The following is an 8,924-nucleotide window of genomic DNA, read 5'->3' as shown; positions in this document are numbered from 1 at the left end:
TTCTATTTATAAAAGATAATTCTTACTATTTGAAAATTTGACAACTGTATTTGATATTTATCAACTATATAGAACTTTTAATTATTGAGTGCATACGAAAAATCACAATTTTTTTTTTGTAAAATAAAAAATTACATACGGATTTTTCCGTATATAATTACATATAGATTTTTTTTATGTAATTATATACGGATTTTTCTGTATATAATTACATACGGATTTTATATACGGATTTTTCCGTATGTAAATTATATACGGATTTTTTCGTATGTAAATTATATACGGATATATCCGTATATAATTTAGCTACACCTTTTTTATATATGGATTTTTGACCGTATATAATCCGTATGTAATATCATGTTATATACGGATTTTTGACATTATATACGGATTTTGGCTGTATGTAATTGGAATTTTTCTTGTAGTGTTAGGATGTCTGAAGTTACTTATTTCATATGCATGAAATGAGTGTGGTTGTATGTTATACTAATGTATGAATCTTTTTATATCTACCTTACCCTTCTATTTGTGCTTGTCTTTGTATGTGGCTATGTTCCTTTTTTGGCTATGATCATCCTGTGGGTGTGAGTAGAGAGAGACGAAATCTCTGTGGAGCAGGCGCTTGATGGGGAAGATCATGTTGTTTAGTTATTTCAGACTAGTTTTGTATATAGTTTTGTTTTATCCAGTTTGTATATAAAGTTTCAATTTATAGTTGTTTTAGATAACTGTAAGTTAAACTTTATATCATAGTTAACTACTCTATCATATCATATTTGTGACCATTCTTTGATATGGTTTAATACTATATTTTGGAATGTTAACGTTAACAACTATTGTTCCAGAATATTTGAGTCAATATATTTTTTCCGCTTTTAATTTTTTTCTTCCACTTTTAACTAAAGATATAATTTCTAACTTGAGTTCATTTTAAAAGTTTAATTTCTTGTATTAGCGTATTTTTTTTCTCACTTGAATGTCTGTTAGAACTTCAAACGAAAAGAGGTTAAAAAATATATTTTATTACAAGTGCTAGAACTAAAATGTATTTACCCTGAAAATACAAACACATGTCACTAAAAGTCTCACAAATTGATTCCATACCAAACTATAATTCACACAAACAAAACAAAACTAAAGGTTTGTTGTCTTAATCAAAGAAACACATTAATAACAAAATACTGATAGATTAATATTATTTTTATTATTATTATTATTAATACAATACTATTCATAAATATATTATCAGAGTACATAAATATAATACAATCATTTTCGCGAAAAATAAACTAAAAATTATGCAAAATTCTAATAGTTGTGCTTGAAAATATTAATCAATACACAAGTTAAGTCTGGAGCATAAAAAGAAAAATGCACAACAGATAAAATTATAATTCATATAAAGCACGTTAAATTAATTATCAATGTGCAATACATTAAAAAATTGTTTTGAAAAATGTCAAGCCGGAATTCTAAGAGTATACAATTAAAATAATATGTATTTATAGTTAAAACTAAAAATGTCTAGAACATCTAAATTTATCAAACAAACATATTTAATAACAGAATTAATTAATAAACTTCTTTTATTAGGATTTTAATAAAAAGCATTTTGTTATTTAATTTTATTTTCAATATATAAATGTTATTTTTAGCTTCTTATCTTGACATATGAGTTGGTTTCTAGGATAATTTTAAAGGGTGTCGTTTCATTGTTTATACTTAATTTGCTTTTAGTTATACAATTAAACGACAACTTTTAATTCCTCAATTTTGTATTGTTAATTATAAAAACCTTTAAAGAATGAAATAGTGTTTTTGCAGTTATTTTTGGTCTTCAAAGTTTATTAGGTTTTTTTTTTAACATTGTTCTTTTCCTTTATATTTTATAGGGTTCTTTTGTTTTCGTGTTTTTTTTTTTCAATACCTTCAGTGTATAAACATATATTATTATCTCCATATTTGATTTTTATTAAAAATATTCATGTCTCTATCTTTAATGGCCAATTTAATAAATTATTTTAGTTTTATTCATGTTTTTATAAGAGTAATTGATTGATACAAGTTTTAGTCTTAGATTTGGTTTTGAATTTGATACGCTAGAAGATGCATGAAATATCTATGGTGGTAGTAAAGATTTTGGAGTTAGAAACCACTGTAAAAATATTTTTTTAACAACTTTTTTTTTTTTTACAACATTTTGATAATTTACTAATGATTTGTGATTGATTCGTTTTAAATATTTTTAAAAATAAATTCAAACAGATCAATAGAATAATGACATCCGATAGTTGTGAAAAAATTGTTGTGAAAAAATTGTTATGAAAAAATTGTTAGGTCCAAAAGAACAATGAGTCTATTATTTCTTACATATATGTTTGTTACAAGGAATGTAAAAAGTAGATAAAAGAGACTTTAAGACCGTTAATCATCAACCTGTTGCAAGAATTAAAGAGTTAAAAGAATGAAAGATAGAGTAGTTGATTTTATTCATAATCATATCATTACCCACTTCATCCACCAAAGACAATTCATCTATTAGTTTCTTAACTAAATATAACAAATTGTAAAGCTTATGATCTTGAAATGGCAGAACATGCAGAGATTCAACAAAAAGAGATCATTTGATTTGATGAGTAAATGTGTAGGAGGTAGAAAGAATTTGGGTTATACAAGAGAAGATGCTAAGAATTATCTAAATTCAAAGAGGTAGAGAATGTATATTAAAGAGGTGGACATGCACGAAGTGATACCATGAATGATCATACTGGAAAGCTAGTTAATATTAATCATAGACAGGAAAGCTCAAAACAATGTAAGTAACTATGTTCAAGATTTTTAAGATTAGCTCATGATATATCAGATTATCCTTTGTTTCAAAAGCCATTAATGTATACACCACAATCAAAGGCCAGACAAATTCCTGCAAAGCTTCAATAACAAAGGCAGCATCCAACCAATAACAGCATCCAAGGTTACCTCAACCAGACAAGCTAAAACATCGTTGTTGAGTTGCTAAAATATAGTTGTTGGGTGAAAAAAACATATATTATATATCTATTAGTCATTTAAGAACGTCCTTGTAACAAAAGAGTTTTAGGTTGTATGTTATATAAATGACACTGCATAAGGATTCAAGTTGTTATCAATAACCTTTGTTTTAACCTTAAACAACGGCCAAATATACAACACTGCATAAGAATCAGACTTACCAATCATCTCCATATTATTTAGATCATTGGCTTTCAGTACTTTCACTCTAAGCGTTCCCTGGGTTAGGCTCCAAGTCATTGCAAAAAAACAAAGGTGATTAAATAGAATAAAATATTTTGTACTTACTTATTATTATGTAACATATCATGTTTCTTTTCCCTTATTAAACTCTTTATTACGCAATAATTGTCTAACAAACCTCTTTTGTCTTTTACCGAATAGCAGGTATTTGTAGAAGATTTTTTTACGCTCAAGTTAGTATTTAGATTCTGGTTAAATTTGGATTTATGCAAAAAAGCAAAGTCAAAATATAATTAAAATAATACTTATAGACATATTTTACTAATCATTGACTCATCTAAATGAACCACAATTATGAGCCATGGACCCATACGCCTAATAGTCAATTTACTTGTGAAAAACTGTATCTATTTTTTGACTATAAGTTATTCAACGCAAGAATGTTTCCAAAAGACACAAGGAGATACCACTAGATGGTATCTAGTTCTGCTAGGAACGTGGTTATCAGAAAATGGATGCAAACTTTGATTTGGGACAGCATGATACTCACTATCCGATGTTTGATTTCCTACAATTGATTGTTGAACTTGTCCTTTGACTAAATTATTCTATGTACTTGGTCATCCATCAGTTGTACTGTTTTAAATAACTTATTTTAAAGACTAAAGTTGGAGTTGAAAATAGGACTGATTTTATTATATTCAATCATGAAAAATACATTCTCATATACTCTATTTGTAATAATCTAATTATCTTAAAAAGATAAATAGGGAAACTAGGAAAACAAAATAAATTAGAAAATTATATATCTATTTTCTCTAATTAGAAAGATTCTAAAGATACCTTCTCTAATTACAACACTCCCCCTCAAGTTGGTAAATGAATATCAATCATTCCCAACTTGCCTACAAGATCTTGAAATCTACCTGGAGGAAGCCCTTTTGTAAAAATATTTGCTATTTGAAGTTTTGTAGGAACATGAGTTGTAATCACAAAGCCTCTGTCAATATTATCTTTGATGAAATATCTGTAAATCTCAATGTGTTTGGTTATGTCATGTTGTACTGGATTATGGGCTATGGTCATGGCAGACTTATTGTCACGGTGTAGTTGCACCGGATTCTCCACTTTGATTTTAAGATCATCCAAAATGATTTTCATCCAGAGTCCTTCATACATTCCTTGAGCAAGAGCTCGAAATTCAACTTCTGCACTAGAACGGGATACTCTATCTTGTTTTTTGCTTCTCCATGTTACTAGATTATCTCCATGAAATACACAATACCCAGAAGTAGATTTTATGTCAGTAATAGAACTTGCATAGTCAGCATCAGTATATATCTTCATAGTCAATGTGTCTTCCCTTTTGAATGATAGCCCCTTTCCTGAACTTGACTTAAAGTATTGGAGAATTTTGTCAATTGCTTGCATGTGTCTCTCTCTTGGATCATGCATAAATTGGCTCACTACACTAACTACATAAACAATGTCTGGTCTTGTGTGGGATAGATAAATCAATTTTCCTACCAATCTCTGATATTGAGCTTTCTCTACAGGAGCACTTTCTTCACTTCCAAATATGTGATTCTGTTCTATAGGAATTGTTGAGGTTCTACATCCCAGCTTTCCTGTTTCTTTGAGGAGATCAAGTACATATTTCCTTTGGGAGATGAAAATTTCGTTCTTGGAATAGGAGACCTGTATTCCAAGAAAACATTTGAGTTTTCCTAGGTCTTTCATTTCAAATTGAGTTATCAATTTATCTTTTAATGCCAATTTTTTTTGTTTCGTCATCTCCTGCAATAATCATATCATCCACATAGACAAGCAATAAAGTGAATTTACCTGTAGGAAGAGTGCTTTATGAATAAAGTATGATCTTCTTGGCTTTGTCTGTATCCCAAAGAAACCATTGCTTTTGTAAATCTTCCAAACCAAGCTCTAGGGGATTGCTTAAGACCATACAATGCTTTCTTTAGGAGGTATACCTTGTTTCTTTCATTTTTCACTTCAAAACCTGAGGGAATCTCCATGTACACTTCCTCATCTAGATTTCCATGAAGAAAGACATTCTTCACATCCAGCTGGTGTAAGTCCCATCCAAAATAGCAACCAAAGTGAGAATAACTCGAACTATATTCATCTTTGCCACTGGGGCAAATGTCTCCTCATAGTCAATCCCATATGTTTGGGTATATCCTTTTGCCACCAATCTAGCTTTATATCTTTCTATTGTCCCATTTGCCTTATGTTTCACTGTGAATATCCATCTACGCCCTACTTCTTTCTTGTCTCTTGGCTTATCAACAATCTCCTAAGTTGAATTTCTTTCTAATGCATTCATCTCTTCTTTCATGGCTTGATTCCAATGTTCAAGTTTCATGGCCTCCTAGATTGAGGTAGGAATTTCTATGGCATCAATGATAGCAATAAAACTTTTGTGCTTATCAGAGAGATTGTTAGTGCAAACATATTGAGAAATAGGATATTTAGACATGATCTTCTTTCCTTTCTCAATGCAATGGGTAAATCTTCAGTAATACTTACCTCCTCCTCATTGATATCTTCAGGGATCCTCACTTCCAAATTAGACAATTTTTCTTGCTCAAGAGTCGAAGTGGGTTGTTTTCTTCTTTCATATTTTTTGTCAAAAAATTTGTCTTCTTCCTCTTCTTCCTCACTATGGACAATGGTAGCTTCATTGCTCAAGTCTTGGACATCCTGCAAAGACAAACATGGTAATGACAAGAAGGAGAGTTCATCCACTTCAAGTGCTTTCTCCCCCTGAAGTGATGGACTGACATAAAAGGATTGTGTTTCATGAAAGGTGACATCCATGGTGATAAAGACTCGACGACTCTGAGGATGATAACATTTGTATCTTTTTTATTAGAAGAATACTCAATAAAGACACATTTAAGAGGTATGAGATCTAATTTAGTATGGTTAGGATGATGAGAGTAAACAAAAACAATACATCCAAAGACTCGACTAGGTAGACTTGTTATTAGGGAAGAAGAAGGAACAAAAGACAATAGAGATTCTATAGGACTAATGTCATTTAAGATACGAGTGTGTAACTTGTTGATGAGATATGTGGTAGTTAACAGCTTCTCCCTAGTAATTTTTTGGAACAGACATTTGAAAAAGAAGAGCTCTAGTTACTTCAAGAAGATGACGATTCTTTATTTATGCAACCCCATTTTGTTGAAGGGTGTTAACACAGGTTAGTTCATGAACAATACCATTATGAGACAAAAAATTGAGAAATTCATGATTCACATATTTAGTTCCATTATCAGACCTAATTCTTTTGATATTTTTTCCAAATTGATTTTGGACAAGACGAAAAAAATTAACAAAAATTTGAAAAACTTCAGATTTATTTTTCATAAAGTATGTCCACGTGACACGGGTACAATCATCAATAAAGGTAACGAACCATTTTTCTCCAAAAATAGAATCTATGACAGGACCCCAAACATCAGAGTGAATTAAATCAAATGGAGAAATACTCTTTTTATTACTAATAGGATAAGATACATGATGGTATTTTGACAATTGACAAATATCACAATTAAAAGACTCAACAGACTCCTTGGTAAACAAATGGGGAAACAAGAACTTGATAAGACTAAATGAAGGATGCCCAAGCCTTTGATGATGTAGCCATATTTGGGAATTTCCCCACGTCTCAGATGTAGCTTGTTGACTCATGATTTTTGTGTTGCTCCCTAGCATTTAAAATCATCTTCCCCGTGGCAAGGTCTTGAAAAACATAATAAGTTGGAAACAATGTTACTGAACAATTTAAATCTTTTGTGAGTTTTTGCACAGAGATAAGACTATTAGCTAATTGAGGAACATGTAAAACATCCTTCAATACAATAGATGAGTCCAAAATTATATTCTCAGAGCAGCATATAGGTATACCTTAACCATTCGCAACTGTAATAAGTTGTTCTTTATTGCTTTTACCATATGAGTCGAAAGACCTACTAAAAGGTGCCATATGATCAGTTGCACCCGAATCAAGGATCCAAATACCTTGAGACACACGACCAATAGTATTGAGACAAATCTTACCTTTTATGGAGAGAGTACATGATCCAAAGGGCTTACTCATTGATTCAACCATTGCTTTCAAGCGCTCGAGTTTCTCCTTATAAGCTTTCATATCAAGATCTGGTGGTGGAGAAGGATTAGACTGTGAAGGACTAGATTGATTAGTGGCTTCCTGTTCTGAGGTAGTATGATTTACCCATCTTTGAGTAGACCCTTTGTTGTTTCTCATGTGCTCGTGAACATTCTTTCTTCCATGGAGTTTGAAGCATGTTTCCTTGGTATGTCCAGGTCTTTTACAGTATGGACAATAGTCCCCATGAGTGCCTTTTTCAAATGACTTTCCCCCAGCATTTGCTCCTTTATGGACTCTCTTTCCAGTTGTCATGGTAGAACCTGTGTTAGAGATCCCCCCATTCAGCATGACAGTTCTCCGAGTTTCTTCTTCTCTTACTATAAAAAAAACTTTTGAAAGAGATGTTAATTTTTCTCTTCCAAAAATCTGTACCCGGATTGGGTCGTACTCCTGATTCAAGACATGGAGAAATTTAAAAATTCTTCCCTTTTCAATGAAATCAGCAAGTGCAGCAGCATCTGTTTTACACATCTTTATTGTTTGGTTCTGATCGAATTTCATCCAAAGACAATTCAGGATTCCGTGATATTCTGATACAGAAAGAGAGCCCTATTTTGTATTAAATATCCTGTTTTCAATGTCACAGTAAGCAGCAAGATCATTTTTTAATGAAAAAGTCCTATGTAAATCATCCCATATTTCTTTTGCAGAAGAATGAAACATATAGTTTCTACTTATCTCAAGAGTCATGGATTGCCACATCCAAGTCATAATTAATGAATCTTCATTGTCCCAAATTGAAAAATGAGTGTCGTCTGTTCCTAGTCCTCCTCCATCTATGTGATCAAGTTTTGAACGACTCTTGAGAACCCTTCGAATAAATTGGCTCCATTGTAAGAAATTATGACCATCCAACCGACAGGTACCTCCTATATTTGGTAGGTCATTAGGTACCCCAAAGGAATAAATTTTACTTCAGACATCCCATAGAACGCAACCAAGAGTCTCTGGTGACGTTTTCTGAGACGACGACGACGTGTGGGTCACACCGAGAAAAGGAGCGAAACTTCAATCTTAGATCTACTCAAATATAAGCCAAATGAGTCGTCAGCGACCCCAAGAACAGACTTAGGAAGCTCCGGCGACCCTGTTTGTGGCGGCGGCGGAGAGTGGGTCTCGCCGGAGGTGGGCGTGTGGGCTGCACGCGCCGACGACAGTGGAGGCGGGTGGCAGCGCGTGACGGCTCCTCTCACGGAGCGACTTCCAACTCGCCGGTGTTGGGCACACTTTTCTGCCCTATCAACGACCCCAACCAGTGACGACGGCAGCGACGGAGGTCAAACAGCGACGGCGACACGACTATGCAGCGGAACGAAGCCCCAAGAACGAAAGCTCTTATACCAAGTTGAAAATAAGACTGATTTTATTATATTCAATCATAAAAAATACATTCTCATATCCTTTATTTGTAATATATAATTCTTCTAAAGAGAAAAATAAGGAAACTTGGAAAACAAAATAAAATTACGTATCTATTTTCTTTAATTAA

General features: G+C 32.3%; 1 pseudogene; it reads right to left on the bottom strand.

Annotated features, from left to right (window-relative positions):
• Positions 1-6,931: 6,931 nt before the first annotated feature.
• On the bottom strand, positions 6,932-8,358 carry LOC148204425 (uncharacterized; annotated as a pseudogene).
• Positions 8,359-8,924: the final 566 nt, after the last annotated feature.

The sequence above is a fragment of the Vigna umbellata genome, chromosome 1 (assembly GCF_029865625.1).
Source record: "Vigna umbellata cultivar VRB3 chromosome 1, Vumbellata_1.0, whole genome shotgun sequence".
Classification (NCBI taxonomy): domain Eukaryota; kingdom Viridiplantae; phylum Streptophyta; class Magnoliopsida; order Fabales; family Fabaceae; genus Vigna; species Vigna umbellata.
This window is presented reverse-complemented; position numbering and strand designations above follow the sequence as displayed.